Source organism: Equus caballus, chromosome 31 (genome assembly GCF_041296265.1).
Source record: "Equus caballus isolate H_3958 breed thoroughbred chromosome 31, TB-T2T, whole genome shotgun sequence".
Taxonomy (NCBI): domain Eukaryota; kingdom Metazoa; phylum Chordata; class Mammalia; order Perissodactyla; family Equidae; genus Equus; species Equus caballus.
Window position 1 is genome coordinate 4,550,162 of NC_091714.1, and position 17,325 is coordinate 4,567,486.

At 37.8% G+C, this 17,325-nt stretch overlaps 1 long non-coding RNA gene across 2 annotated transcripts in view; it reads left to right on the plus strand.

The window, feature by feature from the left end:
- The window catches only part of LOC102148918 (uncharacterized), a 38,079-nt gene that overhangs the window by 15,795 nt on the left and 4,959 nt on the right, over positions 1 to 17,325 (plus strand). The window lies entirely within an intron of this gene.

The window sequence follows — 17,325 nt, forward strand, 5'->3', positions numbered from 1 at the left end:
AGTGCTCCCTTTCATCCTCTGTGCTCACCTCCCAGCCAGCTTCCCCTGGTAACCACTGAACTCTTCTCTTTCTCCATGTGTTTGTTTATCCTCCACATATGAGTGAAATCATCTGCTGTTTGTCTTTCTCAGTCTGGCTTATTTCACTTAGCATAGTTCCCTCCGGGTCCATCTATGTTGTTGCAAATGGGATGATTTTGTCTTTTTTATGGCCGAGTAGTATTCTATTGTATATATATACAGCATATCTTCTTTGTCCAATCATTGATCGACGGGCACTTGGGTTGTTTCCATGTCTTGGCTATTGTGAATAGTGCTGCGATGAACATAGAGGTGGACAGGTCACTTTGGATTATTGCTTTCAAGTTCTTTGGGTAGATACCCAGTGGTGGGATAGCTGGGTAGTATGGTAATTCTATTGTTAGTTTTTTGAGGAATTTCCATACTGTTTTCCATAGTGGCTGCACCAGTTTGCATTCCCACCAGCAGTGCATGAGGGTTCCCTTTTCTCCACAACCTCTCCGAGATTTGCTATTTTTAGTTTTAGTGATTATAGCCATTTTAACAGGTATAAGGTAATAGTTTAGTGTAGTTTTGATTTGCATTTCCCTGATGAGTGGTGATGTTGAACATCTTTTCATGTGCTTGTTGGCCATCTGTATATCTTCTTTGAGAAAATGTCTGCTCATATCCTGTACCCATTGTTTTAGTCAGTCTGTTTTTTGTTGTTGAGTTGTGTGAGTTCTTTATATATTATGGAGATTAACCCCTTGTAAGATACGTGACTTGCAAATATTTTCTCCCAATTGGTGGGTTGTCTTTGGGTTTTGATCTTAGTTTCCTTTGCCTTGCAAAAGCTCTTCAGTCTGATGAAGTTCCACTTGTTTATTTTTTCTTTTGTTTCCCTTGTCTGAGAAGACACGGTATTTGAAAAGATCCTTTTAAGTTTGATATCAAAGAGTGTGCTACCTATATTTTCTTCCAACAGTTTTACGGTTTCAGATCTCGTCTTCAAGTCTTCAATCAATTTTGAGTTTATTGTCATGTATGGCATGAGATAATGATCTACTTTCGTTCTTTTGCAAGTGGTTGTCCAGATTTCCCAACATCATTTATTGAAGAGACTATCTTTTCTCAATTGTATGTTCTCAGCTCCTTTGTCAAAGATTAGCTGTCTATAGATGTGTGGTTTTATTTCTGTGCTTTCAGTTCTGTTGCATTGATCTGTGGTACCTATTTTTCACCAGTACTATGCTGTTATGATTACTATGGCTTTGTAGTACATTTTGAAGTCAGGGGATTGTAATGTCTCCAGCTTTGTTCTTTTTTCCTGAGGATTGTAAAGCTTTTAATTTTGCTGAAGTCCAATCTATCTTTTTTTTTCTCTTTTGTTATTTGTGTTATATATAAGAAGGCTTTGCCTAACCCAAGGTGATAAAAATTTACTCCTATATTTTCTTCAAAGTGTTTTATAATTTTAGCCATTACAATTAGGTCTATGATCCATTTAGAGTTAATTCATGTGTATAGTGTGAGGAAGGGATCCAACTTCATTCTTTTACACATGGGTATACAGACGTCCTAGCACCATTTATTGAAAAGATTATTCTTTCATTATTGCATTTTGTTGGAACATACATCAAAAATCACTTGACTGTGAGTGTGAGGGACTCCATTCTATTCTATTGATCTATGCTTTTACTCTTATGTTAGTACCCTATTGTCTTGATTACTGTAACTTTGCAACATGTTTTGAAACCAAGAAGTAGAAGTCCTCCAACTTTGTTCCTTTATTTTCAAGATTGTTTTTGCTATTCTGGATCCCTTGAATTTCCATATGAATTTTAGGATTAGCTTGTCAATTTCTGCAAAAATGCCAGTAGGAATTCTGATTAACAATTCTATTAAATTTGTAGGTAAATTTGGGGAGAATGTCATCTTAAGCAATAGTAATTCTTATGATCCATAACATGGAATATCTTTCCATTTATTTAGATTTTCTTTAACTTTTTTCAACAATGTTTTCAGAATATAAGTTTTGCGCATCTTTTGCTAAATGTTTCCTAATTATTTTATTCTCTTTGATATTACTTTAAGTGGAATTATTTTCTTAATTTGACTTTCAGATTCTTCATTGCCAGTGTATAGAAACACACCTGATTTTTTTGTATATTGATTTTGTCTCTTGCAATGTTGCTGAACTCATTTTCAATTCTAACACTGTTCCGTTTTTTCTTCTTTTTTTTCGGTTCCTTAGAAGATCATTTCATCTGCAAATTGAGATAGTTTTACTTCTGTCTTTCCAATCCAAATTCTCCTATTTCTTTTTCTTCTCTGATTGCCTTGACTCCACTACAATATCAGCTAGAAATGGTGAGAGCAGATATCTTTGTCTTATTTACAATCTTAGGGGGAAATCATTCAATCTTTCACCATTAACTGTGATGTTATGTGTGTGTTTTTGTTGTTGTAGTTGTTGTTTTTGTTTGTTTGTAGATGACATTTACCAGGTTGAGGAAGTTCCCTTGTAATCCTTGTATGTTGAGTGTTTTTTATCATGATTGGATGTCGGATTTTGTCAAATGCTTTTTCTGCATCTATTGGGACAATTATGTGAATTTTGATCCCTGCCTTTGTTTTTTTCTGTTGATATGGTGCATTGTTATTATTTATTTTCAGATTTTAAACCAGCCTTGAAATCCCTGGATAAGTCTCATTTCATCGTGATGTATAATTATTTTTATATGTCGCTGGATTTGTTTTCTAATATTTTGTTGAGTTTTTGTATCTATTCATAAGGGTTATTGGTCTGGAATTTTCTTGCAATATCTTCATCCAGATTCAGTATCAGGGTAATGACTTGGGAAGTGATCCCTCTTCTGTTTTTGAAGAGTTTGTTAAACGTTGGCATTAATTCTTTCTTAAATATTTGCTAGAATTCATCATTGAAACTATTGGGCGTGGGCTTTTCTTTGTTAAATATTTTTTAATTACTAATTCAATCTCTGTGCTTGTTATAATTTGTCTCGCTTTATCTCTAATAACATTTTTTTTTTTGTTTTAAAGTCTAGCTTATCACATGTTAGTGTAGCCTTTCCAGCTTTCTTATGGCAGCAGTTTGCATGATATATGTTTTTCCGTCATTTTATTTTCTGTGTACTTGTATCCTTGAATCTATAGAGAGTCTTCTGTAGACAGCACATAGGTTGATCTTTTTATTTGTTTGCTTCCAGTCTGAAATGTCAGCCTTTTGATTGGACTGTTTAAGCTATTCATATTTAATGCTATTATTGATACAGTGTGATTTATCACTGCCATTTGCTTTTTGTTTTCTATATGTCTCATACGTTTTACTTCTCCTTTTCTCCTTTCCTGCGTTCTTTGCATTAATTGAATGTTTCTTGTATAACATCTTTAGTTACTTTAATGGTTTTTTTCACTGTACTTTTTTGAGTTATTTTCTTAGTGTTTGCTGTAGGGTTTACTAAATGCTGCTTAGTTATCAGAATCTACTTCAGATTTATACTCATTTAATTCTAGGGAGATATAGAATGTTATTCTTTTATAACTGCATTCCCCCTCTTCTTTTGTCATGTTATGATTGCTTATTATTACATTTGTGCATGTTAAAAAACCAAAAAATACATGTTGTCATCATTACCTTATATAATTTTATGTCTTTTAAAGAAGGTGAGAGAAGAAAAAAGAGCAAATATATATTTGTAGAGTTTGTTATATTACCCTTCTTATTTACCAATTCTGGTTCTCTTCATTTGTTTCTGGGAATTCAAGTTACCATCTGGTGTCATTTCTTTATTGCAAAATAGCTTTGCTCCATTTACCTCCTCTGTGCTCTAGTTGTCAAATATATTACATATATTTTATATGTATATATATATATATTTTATACTTATATAATTACCTTTGCTTTTTTAAAAAAAAGTCTAATTTCTATATGTTATTAGCCAACAGTGCATTATATACATATCGTTTTATATAACTGATTTTTTGTGTTCCAATAAAACTTTATTTATAGACACTAAAATTTGAATTTCATATCTTTTTTTAAAAAAATTAAGGCAATTTTTTTAGAGCAATTTAAGATTCAAAGAAAAATTGAAGGGATGGCATAGAAATTTTTCATATACTCCTTCCCCCCTCACATGCACAGCCTCCCCCATTATCTACGTCCCCTACAAGACTGGTACATTTGTTACAATTGGTGAACTTGCATTGAAACATCTTAATCACCCAAGTCCATGGTTTATATTAAGATTCACTCTTGCTTCTGTACCTTCTATGGCTTTGGGCAAACGTATAATGCATCAAGCCATCATTATAGTATCATACAGAGTATTTTCACTGCTCTAAAAATCCTCTGTGCTTCACCTGTTCATCCCTCCCCTTCTCCCCAACCGCTGATCCTTCTACTGTCTCCATAGTTTTGCCTTTTCCAGAATGTCCAGAATGTCACATGCTTGTAGTCATAAGGTATTTAGTTTTTCCCAATTGAGTTCTTTCACTTAGTAATATGCATATAAGTTTCCTCCATGTTTTTTCATGGTATGATTGATTTTTAAATCAGTTAAGAGAGGAAAGGAGACTATATATATATATTTATACTCTCTTTTATACTTATATAATTACCTTTGCTTTTTTTTTAAAAAAGCCTAATTTCTTGCTTTCAGCCCAAAGAACTTCCTTTACTATTTCTTGTACCACGAGTCTGCTAGCAATGAATTCTGTTGGGTTTTTTTAATCTGAGAATATTGTATTTTATTTTTATTTTTGGATTTTTTTGTTGGATATAAGATTCTTGGTTGATAGTTTTTTCTTTTACCACTTGGATCATGTCCTCCCACTGCCTTCGAGCCTCCATTGTGACTGATGAACATTTAGATGTTAATCTTTTGGGGGTTCCCTTGCATATGATGAATTGTTTTTCTCTTGCTGCTTTCAAGATTTTCTCTTTGTCTTTATATTTCAACATTTTTACTATCATTTGTCTGAGTCTGAATCTCTTTGTGTTTGTCCTACTTGGAGTTGCTTGAGCTTCTTTGATGTGTAGATTAACGTTTTCTTTTGGGGCTGGCCCAGTGGCACAGAGGTTAAGTTTACACATTCTGCTTCAGCAGCCTGGGGTTCCTTGGTTCAGATTACAGATGTGGACCTACGCACCACTTGTCAGGCAATGCTGTGGCAGGCGTCCCACATATAAATTAGAGGAAGATGGGCACAGATGTTAGCTCAGGGCCAGTTTTCCTCAGCATAAAGAGGAGGATTGGCAGCAGATGTTAGCTCAGGGCTAATCTTCCTCAAAACAAAAATATTTTCTTTAATTTGGGTTTGGGTTTAGCCATTATTTCTTCAAATATTTTTTCTACTCCATCCTTTCCCTCCTTTCTTTCTGGTACTCCCATTATGTGTATACTGGAATGCTTAATGATTTTCCAAATTTCTCTCAGGGGCTGTTCATTTTTTTTTTCATTTTTTTCTCCCTTTTCTTCAGATAGCATAATCTGCATTAATGTGTCTTCAAGTTTGGTGATTCTTTCTTCTGCCAGCTCAAATCTACTGTTCAGCCTCTCTAGTAAATTTTTCATTTAATTGATTTTACTTTTCTGCTCTAGAATTTCTATTTGATTATTTTTACAATTTCCATCTCTTTATTTCTCTTCTCAACCTGATAACCCATTTTCATCATACTTTCCTAAGCCTCTTAAGCATGATTTCCTTATGTTTTTGAACAAATTTTAATTGCTACTTTGAAGTATTTGCTTCCAATTCTGACCTCTGGACTCTCTCAAAGGCAGTTTTGGTTGCCTTTGATTTTTTTTTTCCTATGTATGGGTCACATTTCCCTGATTCTTTGCAAGTACCGTAAATTTCATTGTTATTGACAACTGGATACTTTACATGACATAGTCTAGTACCTGTGGATACTGATCCTCTCTTTCCCCTCAGGATTACGGTTTTTGCCATTTGCTTGTTTATTTGTTTAGTGACTTGACTGGACTACTTCAGTAAAATTTATTTTCCCTGCAGTGTGCAGCCTTTGATGTCGCTCCATAGAGAGTAAAGTCTTGGGCACCACTGAAACACAGTGGTTTTAGCAGAACTCCCTTTGATTGTCTCTTTCACTTACTTTTCTTCTCTCTAAAGAACCGCTTTTAACATTTTGTGCAAGACAGGTCTACTGGCAGCAAATTCTCTCAATTTTTGTTTTTCTGAGAAAGTCTTTATTTCTCCTTCACTTTTGAAGGATTATTTTGTAAGATACAGAATTCTAGGTTGGTGGCTTTTTTTCTCCCAACACTTTAAATATTTCATTCCACTTTCTTCTTGTTTGCATGTTTTCTGTGGAAAAATTGATGTAATTCTTAACTTTGTCCCTCTATAGGTAATGCATTTTTTTCCTCTGGCTTATTTTAGGATTTTTTTCTTTATCCTTGATTTTCTGTAGTTTGAAATGGATATGTCTGGGTGTAGTTTTTTTTGGCATTTATCCTGCTTGATGTTCTCTGAGCTTCCTGGATCTGTGGTTTGTATCTGACATTAATTTGGTGACAATTCTCAGTCATTACTGTTTCAGATATTTCTTCTGTATCTTCCTCTCTTTCCTCTCATGGTATTTCTATTACGCATATGTTACATCTTTTGTAGTTGTCCCAATGTATTCAGATATCCTGGGGTCTTTTTTTCGGTCTTTGTTCTCTTTGCTTTTCAGTTTTTGAGGATTCTGTGGATATATCCTCCAGCTCAGGGATTCTTTCCTTAACTGTGGTCAGTCTATGAATAAACCTATCAAAGGCATTTTTAATTTTTGTTACAGTGTTTTTATCTTTAGCCTTTCTTTTTGGTTCTTTCTTAGGATTTCCATCTCTCTGCTTATATTCCATTAGAGTCCTTAGCATATTAATCATAGTTGTTTTAAAGTCATGGTTTGATAATTCCAACATCCCTGCCAAGTGTGGTTCTGATTCTTGCTCTGTCCCTTCCAATGGTACTTTTGCCCTTTGGTATGCCTTGTGATTTTTTCTTCACAGTCTGACATGACGTATGGAGTAAAAGGAACTGCAGTAAATAGGCCTTTAGTAATGTGATGGTGAAGTGCGGGGGGAGGGGAAGTGTTCTCTAGTCCCAGCTTATGTTGATATAACCATGTTTACTTGTACTTCCTTATGGCATTTTGGGGTGCAGGCTCATGAAGTTTCTGGGATGATGCCTAAGTTTCTCTGGAGGTTGCAGGGCAAGGATATTTCCATGATCATTGAAAAGGGAATTTTATGGGGAAAGATTTGGAAAAGAAGCAGTCAGTTCAGTTGAGAATATGTTATCTTCGAGACATCTGTGGACACCCCGGTGCAAATACTTTATAGGTATCTGGTACCTCAAAAGATACCTGAGCTGGGGAAATATATTCGAGATTCCTGCACCTTGGGAGTGGAAAGAGAAGAGCGATTGCTTTTCTCAATTGATGATTCTGATATGGAAATTAAAGATCAGTGTTTTGATTTTGACAGAAAATCAGAACTCTTAGGATGAAATTCATCATGGTGTGTAGAAAATGACTCTTTGATGCATTGTTTTTCAGGGTAGAGCTGCTTTATGATGTAAATCCAGTATTGATTTATTCTGTACCCCACCTTGTTACTAAAAGTATTTCAGGTGGCTTTCAAGGGTAGATAATGTGTGAGACTATCAAGTGATTTGATGATGGCAACAACTAAGAAGAAGAAGGAAGAGGTGAAGGAGGAGGACAGTGTGGAGAGGAAAAAGAAAAAGAAGAGGGAGGAGGAGGAGGAGGAAGAGGAGGAGGAAGACGGGAACAAATTGCAGACAAGGATAATCTTAAACATGTGTCCTATTAAGGCCTGCATATATTCCATGAACAAGTCCTGAGACATTCTGGTATCTCATGTGACAAAGGCTAAATATATAAATATATATATGCATAACTTTGGCCAAGTTGTACATTTTGGCATTTCTACCAGTAATGGGTGAGGGTTCCAGCTGCTCCACATCCTCCCCAGCCCTTGGAAAGGTCATCCTGTTCATTGCAGCCATTCTTACTGCTGTGTGTGGCATCTCACCCAGGTGGAGTTCATTTGCATTTCGCACATATACATATGTATAGACAAATGCATATATGTACTTAACCTTGGAACTGATCTGGGGTTAATATCAGGTAATAATTCAGAGGTGCTTATAAAGAATTACAATGTAAGGCAACAAACAACATCCTCCACCATATCTCTACAGTTTTGTTTTTTTTTAACAAGAGAATACTCTCCCTGCGTGCGCCCCCCCACCCCTGGCTCCTGAAGTTTCCCTCCACATGGAGGATGCTTTATTAATTACAGAATCACTCCTGGCCGCTATCTATCCCCTCATTCCCTTTGTGAGTTAGTGGAAAGCAAAACTTGGCATGAATAGCACAGTAGTTTGCTCTCCTTCTCCCTGGAGGGAGGTGCCTGCTGAGCTACAAGCTTTCCTCTCCTCCTCTAAGTGAGGAGCTCTTACATGGGAAACTCTATTGCTAAAATTGTCAAAAGTAATGGGAAAGGATGATAGTCCGTCATTGCCTATCACTGGTTGGGTTCGTTTCCCAATTCTGTGAATTAATCTTGGTAATGCTACTGACAGAAAATTGTTTAATATTAGTTTATCTGCCAAAAGGTAATATGTTGGATTTTCCCCTATTTGCTTGGTTGCTTATTTCTCATTGGGCTCAGCTTTTGCATGGGGAAGAGATGCTTACTTACTGGGATTCCCCAGCAATGCAGTGATTTTCACAGAGTTTTAAAGATAATCAATGTTAGCTGACATCATAAAAAGGACATGTAATTTAGTAGAAGTAATTATACAGTGTAGAAATTTGATGTTGGCACAGTATTTTGCTGGATTTTCTGGATCTAGGACTCTATGGTAGAATATCTAGAAAAGGGTGGAGGGTCTTCATGACCTTGAGTTCATTGTTTGCTAGAAAATAGTAAGAAGGGTCTCTTGTTTGGGAATCAGGAGCCCTTTATTATAGTTTTAACACTGCTTCCTGATTAACAGTTTTGAGCAAGTCAAATAAATACCATCACGGGAACTCACGCTTCCATTTCTCTAAGGCTCTGCTTCCCAAACCTGCAGATCACCACACTTACTTGGGAGCTTGTCCTGTGTTGTGTCCCAAAAACGCTGAGCCAGAAAGTCTTTTGTGCAATGCTTGAACTCGGGTTTGATCAGCAGCTCAGGAAATGAAGGTCTTTTCCACTCTGAGAATCCACGATTCCCCGAACTTCCCAACTGATGGATCACATTTTCTGTCTCAACCTTGCTATGTCCCCAGCCTCACCATTCCCTACATCATCTTCAGGTGTATGTTTTTATGTAGATTTTCCAAACTGATAGGTGATATTGCACCTATAGGAGGTTGGATACAGCAGAGCATGGATTTGTGTTCTTACAATTACCCTTAATTTGAAGACTCCGGATGAAGCAGGGCCAAGAGACCCATCCATTTTGCTTGGTATTGGGAGCTACATGCAATCCACAGTTTTCGCAGCTAGTTGACAGAGCCGGGTTGCTGCAAACACGGCCCCGCTTGGTTTGCTTCAGATCACTCATTACTCATCTGTGCGTGGTGCTTCATGAAGGAACAAGAGCTGCCCACGCCTAGGAGCCTGGGGCCTCACAATGGAGCTCTGACAATGCATCCTGTCAGCCGGCAGCTCCTAGACACGAATAAGGAGTCTTTTAGACAAAGCGTCTTGTCAATCTGCAATCGCAAATTTGCGTAAATAGGATTTTTGATGCAATGCCTTGGAGCAGCCTCACATATGCTTTGTCAGTGAGCTGTGCTAATCTGCAAAGAACTGTTACGATATTAATAATGCCACAGTGGGCCAAGCTTATTTCTGTGCCAATGAGGCAGAGCTTATGGAAATGGCAGGATATGCGGTGGGGAGCACTAAACAGTGAGAAGAAAAAAGATTCACTGCTTTTTTTTTTTTCTATAAAAGGACGTGAGATAGATTATCCATCATTTGCTGTCAGCTATCACACTGGTCCACAAAGTACTGTTTGAACCACACGTGATTTCGAGGAGAAGTGGATAGGACAGTTTATTTAGTCAAATCCCCTCACGGCAAAACTCAGGCAGGTAATTTTCAGAGATGTGAAGTGATTTTTCTAAGATAATACAGCCAGTTGATAACAGATTCAAAAATATAGGATCATTTACATTGTGAAAATGGTGATGAGCTATATTTTTCCTGTCAATTTCCAACTATCTCAGTGAAAGTACTATTTTTTCACTTCTTAGCTGTCATAAGCATGTCATAGCTGATGGTTTCCTAATTTGTGCACTAAATGCATTGCCTTCTTGTAAATCATTTCCCCACTAGCTTATCAAAAGTGATATCTAACCAGTGACCTGTGGGTTTCTAAAACAGAGCAAAGATTGGTGACATGAGCTTTGCAAAATTTAGTTGACATGGAACCACTAAGGACCCAAAGGCAAGAAAAGTCCTAAAATATGAAGGTACATCCTTAAGTTCATTCAAATATACATTTCTGGAAGGATACTGGGATTATTCAATTTTAAATAAGAAGAGTTAGGAGAAAAAGACTGTGTGAGATGCAGGCTAAGCTTGAGTCTGGAGCACTTACTTTGTACACCAAATAGCACAATGTTTAATTACTTTAAAATAGTTAATAGGTGCTGAGGTTCCAACATATTATGTCGACCTTGCTACTTAAAGAAAGGTTCTGAAGAACAAATTAGTAATCACTATAGAAAACAGAGGGGTCCAGAAATACATGTTTTGTTTTGTTTCGTTTTCTCTGAGGAGGTTAAATAGATCAAAACTGGCTGCACGGAAACAGATCATGTTACCATCGTTCATTTCACATTTCACGTGTTTTTCATTCATGGAAGAAGAAATAGGATACTGGGTTTGGGACAGAATTTGAATAAAGTTTGTGATGATCAAACACTCAGTGTTAGCTCTTGATTACAAATTGGCGGGGAGGGGATGTTGCTACGTCAGTGTCAGAGCAGGAGATTGTCGACGTTAGATCAGAGATGTGGTGGGACACATAGCACAGTTACCTCTCCAAGGGTGGTGGTTGTGATAATTTCTGAGGGAGAGAATTTCTTCCTTCATAGACTCTTTGCATTGACCTGTCTACTCATACAATTAGATCATCAGTATTCTGATATTCTTGAGAGTATCAGATAGGTTAGGACTTGAACAAGGAAAAGATTCTGTCATGCTCAAATGCATGGGCTCATTTAATCATTCATCACACATATCTTTAGCGCCTGCTAAGTACAAGGAACTCTGTTAGGAGCTATGGGGAATGCCAGAGTGAATAAGATAAGGATGGACTGTACACCCAAGAACCGGGTAAGACCCCAATTCTTTTTAAGGTGGTCTGAAAGTATAAAATATTGATCTCTTGTTACTTTCTCCACTCAATGTATTCAAATATTTAGGTAATGTCAGAATATGCAGAAAATGTGTTTTCTTCTATTACGCCATAGGGGTCACCTCTTAGGTATTAGCTTTCAAGCTTGACAGCTCCAGAACTTGTGAAAATGATGATTGCCCTCACCTCCAACACTCCTCTCCCCAAACCATACTCTCCTGTATGCTGGAATGTGGCTCAAGAATATGATTCTGATGGAGGTCATCATACTTTAAGAGGAAAATCCTTTCTTAGAATACTATATTAACTCCTGTTTCTAGTCTAGGCATAAAATTGAAAAATTCATACAACTCATGGTCACTTTATGAGCTCCATAAAAGCACTATCTTTGATAAGCTTTTTGTCACCTTAGATTCTATATTTTCATAATGTTAAAAAGTTGGTGAAATTCTGTGTCTGTAAACATCAGTATTGAATTGACGGGGCTCTGGAATATCTTACAGGTTTTGTGAAAATAAAGCCTTGTCACATTAATCTGATCTCTCTTCTGTGACAGAATGAAAATCCTGGTGAACCAAGAGAGCAAGGGTTTTAATACATGCTGACCTAGATAGGTTTATAATTAGAATGTTCATATGGCACAGTCTAGCAACGATGACAAAATGAAAGCAGACAAACAAACCCTAAGAGAGGGGATTCTTCATCTTTTATATCACAGCCATTCTGGATACTCTCCCACGCTGCCTCCTCTTATCTCATAAGGTTGCTTTTAGGCATTTTGGCAGGATTCTGTTTTATTTTATATTTTTAAGTCAAGAAGATTGAAGACTTAATCTGGTTTTAGCTCATCTCAAGTCTTCACATCTCATGGCATACTGGTTTAGTTTTCAGAGAGCAGAATATCAAAGTTAGCATTAAGCTTAAAAATGGTAATTTGAGTGTGATGCACCCCCTGAGAGAATACCTTGAACTGGTATTGTCAACAGAAGAGGAATAACCTAGAATAATGTCCTCTCTTTAATCTAGGTCCGTATTATGGTGAATCTAAGAATTCCTATCATCTGGAGTTTTATTTAGATGGCAAAATTCCATTCTTATTGATTTTGTTCTGATGTGTTTAATTAAAACCTGTTCAAATGTGGGTTATTTTGGAAAGCAAGGTATCCTATTCAGAGAAGCATATAAAGTACAAAGAACATTTTAATATGGCCATTCAATACATGTTGTAAGGTAATCACAGGCATCTGGAAGGCATGAATTTGTAATATTTCTTAATGCTCCAGCTCCAAAACTCCTGGATTTGGGCAGAGGAGAATGAGTAAAGGGAACCAGGGGACGCGCCCATGGCACGTGATGTGATGGATTTTTCTTGTCCTCTCTGGCAGCCTAGTAGATCAGATATCTGTTGTTTCTTAACTCCCAAACCCAGCAGCTGAAGACAACAAACATTTATTATCTCGCCCATCCATCATTCAATTTCTGAGGATCAGAGTTCTAGGAATGGCTTACCTGGAGGCTTGTGGCTCAGAGTTTCTTGTGAGGTTGCAGCCAAACTGTTGGCTGGGGCATCAGTCATCTGAATATTTGACTGGGGCTGAAAGATTTGCTTCGAGCTCACTCACACGGCTGCTGGCAGGGGGCCTCAGTTGCTCACCATGTGGGCCTCTCTGTGGAGCTGCTCAGGACTTGGCAACTGACTTTTCACAGAGTGAGTGAACTGCAAAAAGAGATGGAGAATTAGAGAGAGAGAGAGAAAGTGCAAGATGGAAGCACAGTGTCTTTTATACCACTATCTCAGAAGTGACACACTATCACTTCTGCCATAATCTATTGGTCATATGGACCAACCCTAGTACAACAGGAGGTGGGATCACTGGGGCCATCTTACAGCAACCATGACTGGGAATGGAAAGAATAGGATTGAAGATCCTTCTAGTCTTCTATGTGATGTATGAATTTATTTGGAAAATGAGATCCTTCCTGCTTTCTTATTTGGCCCCAGTAAATGACAGTTAGAAAGGTTCTAATGAGCTTGTCTTTTTTGATAAATGGTGGATGCCAAAAATACCTTATAATACTGATAATGAAATAGAACGTCCTTTTGCAAACTTTGGCGTCTTTGTCTACAGCCCTCAGAGCCTACTGAATATGAAGTACGAGAGCTTGGTAAAACTATAGATATATTTCTCTGAGCTGGAGGCTACGACTAGAACACCTATGCAGAGACAATGCGGGAGATCAGAATCCTAGTAATGACTAGACCACGCTCCTTGCATGATGTTAAAGCCTCTGACTCTGGACAGTGCAGATGGTGGCGGCTAGCAAAGGAGGGTCCAAGCAAGTGTGGACAGAAAGTATCTTGTATGTAAAAATTTAGAGTATTTACAAGTAGATTAAGGATACAATGGCTCCAAATCCTGCTCCTCAGAAAATCAGCATTGAACTGAGTGGATGAGAGTGGGTGAAAATCCTGGGCATTGCTCTTTTTGTTGTTTTTCCAAAGCAGCTTTATGCCAGTTCCAATAATTCTATCTCTGGCTGGTATCCTGGCACAGTGCAGGCTTCTGCCATGTCGCCAAAATAGGGCAATTGCATCTAGTGAGATGGAGGCCCGGTATAGGATAAGATTAGTGCTTATGTAAGATTATGCTCCGTCCTCAGGCTATAAGAGGCTTACACAGCAGTGGAGACCTGTGTAAATGCTATTAACTTCAGCTAATTAGGACCCCTCTAAACTTGAGAAATCTGGATTCCAGAAGCAGACATGAGAACCCTTGGACCAGTTTACTGAATTATAAAGCAGCTTACATTTGCCTGTGGCTGATGCTTGTTTAAATCCTTAAGTAGGAAAGGTTTTAGCTGAGGATATTCATTCTAGCCTGAACAGAGCAACTGTCTACAAAAAAACCGGGCTTATCCACTGGGATCACTAGGATTTTGACTGTTGGACTATAATTGTTCAGATGGGGTCCACCCAGTCCAGACCATTGAGAAAATGCATGGAAACTCACTTTCCCTTAGAATGCTGAAGAAAGCAAGCATTTCTTGAACATGATACAACTTGTTTTCTAGATGAATGGCAGAGGTGTTTCTTTTCAGATGTTAGATATACTTAAGTGCAACTTGTCCTAATAATGTGTGAAGTCTTTCTTGTCTTCAGATTCTACCTGACTTAAGGGTGGTACTTAACTATGTCAGGGCATCATCTTGTCAAGTTTAGTTACTGTCAGTTTTCACTGAGCTTTTCTCTGCCATCCTGTGGTTTTGGTCAGTGCTGAAGGGCTGCACATTTCAGGCCCTTACAGGCTCGCAGAATGTCCTTAGCGTTCGCTTAAGTATGTATTCAGACTTCCGTTGATATACAGGTTTAGTGACTGGTTTCTGGCAAGGTTTGTGTAATCCAATATGTGCTGAAAAGACTAAGCATCACCCTGGGAATAGCTCCTCTAGGCAAGCTTGCTGAGGGCCCCTCTCGAGCTGAATTCTCTGCCTCTTGGGGTCTAATGAAAGACATGGAGAGGGATCCTCTCCTAATAGGGAATACGTACTGAAAACGGGGACTTTGCAACCACGTCAAATACTTCCCTCCAGAAATCTTGCTTCTCCCTCCAACTAGGGCAAGCAAGTACACACACACACCATAGATGCAGGGTTAACTTTGCATACTAACTTTGTCCTGTCCTGGACTATTAGCTAATTTGCTTAGAAGCCTAGAGTGTTGGTTAAGAACTTCAGCTCTGGGGTCACACTCCCTGTGTCTGAAGTCTGTCTCTCCTCAGTGTTTGACCTTGAGTAAGTTACTTAACTTCTCCAAAAGTCAGTGTCCACACATGATCTCTATCTACTTATCTATCTATCTATCATCTATCTATCTATCTAATCTGTCTATCATCCATCTATCTCCTTTCTCTCTATCATCTATCTCTATCTATTTAACTATAATCTATCTATCCATCTATCATCTACCCCTACTTCATTTGTTGTTGTGAGAATGAAGCAAGTTACTGTATGCAAAGTGCTTGGAAGAGTTCCTGGCACCAAGTAAATAGTTAATAGATGGTAGCTTTTAGAATAGTCCAGTGGCACCTTAGAATTGTCTGTATCTACGACCACCACTACCTCCCCTCTCCATTTCCTTACACATGTGCCCTGTTGTGTTGCTTTTATCTTTAACTGGTGTGTATGTGCTCATCTCTCTTGTAATGAAGGGCATGAAAGGAAGTTGGAAATGTTAGAAAATTGTTGATTCTGACTCAATACATAGATCTATATATTTAGCAAAACTCCAAGCAAAATCTTAACACTTTTTCTTTTGGAACTGGACAAGACTTTTTTGAGATTCATAATGTAGAAAAGCACAAAAATAAAGATATTTTTATAAATTAATAATAGAGTCCCTTTTTATATAAGACATTATATTGATTACCCAGGGTAGGATAATTGAAAGGACTTACAGATTCCATAGGGTATATTCACACGAATAAAGATGGAGGATGCCACAGACAGGAGAAAGTGCTGGTAATTATAATCATGGAGGGGGCTGGCCCAGTGGCCGAGAGGTTAAGATCGCGCGTTCCGCTGCAGGTGGCCCCGTGTTTCGTTGGTTCGAATCCTGGGTGCGGACATGGCACTGCTCATCAAACCCTGCTGAGGCAGCGTCCCACATACCACAACTAGAAGGACCCACAATGAAGAATGTACAACTATGTACTGGGGGGCTTTGGGGAGAAAAAGGAAAAAAGTAAAATCTTTAAAAAAATAATAATAATCATGGAGTAGTTAAAAAATGTCCATGTGCAGCTACTTTCCCTCTACCCTTGCAGTCCTTTCTCATTTTCATGGGATGTGCTTTCTGAACCACTGAGAAATAGAACTCAACGCCAGAGACCAGGCAGAGGTGTACTGAAGGCATCTCTTATCTCCTGCTGGCATGTAGCTGAAGCAAGAGTATGTAGCCAGTTAAAGCTGATGCAGCATCAACCTATATATCCCTAAACAAGCTGATGCAGAGTGACTCCAGGCACGTTTCCAACCTTAAACAGCACGTTATAAATCATTAGCCAACCCATCTCGTTCTTATTGTAGCCAACAGTCAGGACCGCACTTTGAGGCATCCCCAGGGGTAAGCATAGACCTGTGCGGGTCCAGCTCTAAGATAGCCCCATTCTCACACAGCTCTGAGATGCTCTATAAAGCTGCAATGTTCAAAACAACATAGACCAGTGAAGCTCTAGACCAGTATGAGAATGAACTACATATTAAAATTGGTGTTGTAAATGAGCAAGGAAGGGAGAAATGATCCAAAAAGTTGTGTCTCAGTATGTTCTAGGCATTTGTTGTTTTTCTGGAACAATTATTTCTATTTCACGGTATAAGCAACATTTCATTTTACTTCTTGGTAGCCCCGGAATTCTTGGTTTTGCAGTAAGATACCAAAAATATACAAATTTCAGGGAAAATATTTTATTGTAGCTCTCTGTCAAATTTTGAAAACTATACTTATCCTACGTGACTTTGGTGGCACAGATGTTGAAGAAGCAGAAAAAAAAAGGAAAAGAGAAAAATATTGTACTTTTGTTTTATTTTCATTTTTACTGGAAGTCCATGAAGTTTACTAAGGAATGTATTTTTATTTGACTTTTAGATATTTTCTTTTTCAATACAAGTCACCTCCATGTCTAATCATGAACTTTGACACCGGCATTTCTGGTTCTCCTTTTTATATAGCAACGTTTTCATAGGCATGCTTAAAAATACCCTTTAAAGATATACATTTAAATGTATGTATCATCTTCAAAGCATTTGTTATTATCATTTGTGCTTGTTGGGTAATGTGCTCAATTCTGTCTAATAAGCCTATTTCTGGAACAAGAGTTTCCGCAGAGACCAAGCATATGTATG